Source organism: Sinocyclocheilus anshuiensis, unplaced genomic scaffold (assembly GCF_001515605.1).
Source record: "Sinocyclocheilus anshuiensis isolate Anshui unplaced genomic scaffold, SAMN03320099.WGS_v1.1 scaffold1823, whole genome shotgun sequence".
In the NCBI taxonomy this organism is placed as follows: domain Eukaryota; kingdom Metazoa; phylum Chordata; class Actinopteri; order Cypriniformes; family Cyprinidae; genus Sinocyclocheilus; species Sinocyclocheilus anshuiensis.
Genome location: NW_015549711.1, coordinates 530,472 through 533,247, shown reverse-complemented (window position 1 = coordinate 533,247; position 2,776 = coordinate 530,472).

The window sequence follows — 2,776 nt, the reverse complement described above, 5'->3', positions numbered from 1 at the left end:
GTGTGTTGGCTCAAGCTCCTATTGTGGATTATCTCCTGTGTTTCGTTACTAAAGACTGTTAAACGTTTCCTCATGACTCCAGTGTGTTCCCTCAACAGCGTGACGTGACAAAAGACCTGACCAAGTACAGTTACCTCCGTGTGTTCCCTCCAGTGTTTTCTTTTGTTCCCGTTGTTTCTATGGATCACCTCCTTCGCCCCGAATTCCTCCTCCTCCTGCTGGAGCAGGGGGAGCGCTGGCTCGAGGACCATACCAGACTGTTTCTGGCCCTCGCCGAACTTACCAGCTACCCGGACGACGCGCTCTGCGAGTTCTGTGATGCTAGCCTGAACACCGCGTGCAGAGCGCCGTCGTCCGAAGATGGTCTTCGAGCGGAATTCGCTGCCTTCGTGGAGTGGACTCTGGCGAGAAACGGATCACCATCCAGCCCCGTGGATGATCTCGTCAGATCCACTTCAGACCCAGAGCCCAGCCCACCATCTCCCCGCGATGCAGAGCATCAGCCCAAGCCCACCGTAGAAGGAGAGCCATTTCCCGCCGCGATCAGCGAGCCAGCGCAAAGCCGAGCGAGTGAGCAGAGGATCGCCCCGGACGTAGAGCTGAACCCATCATGAGGGAGAAAGCTGCGGACCGTGTGAATGCGGAGAGGAGCTCCACCCCCTGCACTGAGGCTGAGAGTGAGCTGAATATGGCACGGCGAATGTGCCCCACAGAAGAGTAGAGGGCTCCAGTCCCCGAATCCAGTCCAGAGCACCCTCCAGTGCCCGCTCCTAGAAAGCGCCCTCAAGTGTCCGCTCCTCGGCCCGTAGACACAGCGGCTCCACCTCAGCTCCTAGCTCCCTCGCCTCCACCATCACCCGTCGATCCACCAGCTCCACCGGCCATCTCCATCGCATCAGGACTCCGCTCCTCTGGCTCCACCTTGTTGCTCTGTACCACCGGCTCTATTGGTCTCCTTCCTCCCGCCAGCTCCACCTTGGTCCTCAGTCGCTCCGGCTCCGCCGCGGCTCTCTGCCTCCACCTGCTCCGCCGCCGTTGGTTGAACCCCTGGAGTCGGCGGCCATTCCTCCTCCATGGCTCCTCCCTCCGTCGGCTCCACTGTGGGTCGCTATCATGGCTGTGGCCTGGGTTCGGCTGTGCTCCTCCTGCTCCGGGCCCCTCCTGTCTCCTCCCTCCTTCGTTGCCTCCCTGGTCTCTGTCTGCCGGCCCCCTTCTGGGTGTCCATCCTCCTCCTGAGCCTCCTCCCAAGCTCCCACCTATGCATCCCTCTGTTGTTGTTACGGAGCGAGGACGCACCTTCCGGGAGGGGGCGAAATGTCAGACTTTTGGACCGGTTTTGCCCCCGTAGTCCTTCCTGTGTTGCCTTATTTGGTCTTGTTCCCGTCCTTGTTTAGTTTGATTATTAATTGATTCCTTGCACCTGTCTGTTCCACGTTATCCAGTCCTTATCAGCCCCAGTCTGTTCAGTTTGCATTTGTCGGTTCTACTCATTCTCTACGTGTGTTGGCTCAAACTCCTATTGTGTATTAACTCCTGCGTTTCGTGATTAAAGACTGTTAAACGTTTCCTCGTGACTCCAGCGTGTTCCCTCAACAGCGTGACGTGACAATAGTCCACAACACAAATATAACAATAGCAGCATAAAGGAACGATATGACTGAAATCACTTTCTAAACATTTTTTCCCCAGCTGATGAACAATAAAAACATTGACAGGCAATCAGAATCCATCCTGCTTTTTAAATGCTCAAGCATTTAAAGTGGCGGAAAACAAAACAGCAGCACACTTACTATAAATGGAAGGTTATCACATCAATCGTAATATTGTTGCATGCTGACCTTAGAATGAGTTTGGCAGTCTGTCAGTCCATTTGTCACTTGTACTTGTCCAAAGGAAGTGCCATGAAGCAAGCAAGGTAGGTATTAAAACTGATCGTCCAGTATCCAAAACATAGTTCATCTGTTTATTTTTTTAATTTGATTTTATGTCAGATTCAGTGAATACTAATACTGTTAACATATTCTTGCAGAAAACTAAAGACTGTTGGAATAAAAAATAATAACAGAAAAGGAAAATGGTAATGATAGACCACCCCCTTTTCTCTAGCAAAATCAATCACCTAGCATTGTTTCCCTGCATCAAATGTTTGTCAGTGTGACTTCATGCATCCACACCTTTTTAAAGTGCTGTAGTGGTGAAAAACAGACTGCATTGTGTTAGCAACATGTCTCCAGGTGTAATGAGGGTGTTGAGGATCTCGCTGTGAGCATCAGGATAACATCAGATAAACAGCTCCTGTCACTCTGGCACCTGACAAATGACTCTATGCTCCGCTGGAACACTGATATCTTTTACACAGCCTCAGTAAATCAGCACTGGTGTCAGACATCAAGATGGAAGAACGTCATTGGCTGAAGGATGTGGGGGTGTTGTTGCAAATCCAAATTGGGAAGCTATATAGAAATAAAGATGTATTGAAGCTGTGGCCCAGTAATTAGCACACATTGAGCTGTGATGCATATTTGAGCAATAGGTTTGAAAGTAAAAAGTGATAAAAATCTAGTAAATAAATAAAAATAACACAATAAAGAGCATAATCATGTTGAATATAATATAATATAATATAATATAATATAATATAATATAATATAATATAATATAATATAATATAATATAATATAATATAATATAATATAATATAATATAATATAATATAATATAATATAATATAATATAATATAATATAATATAATATAATATAATATAATATAATATA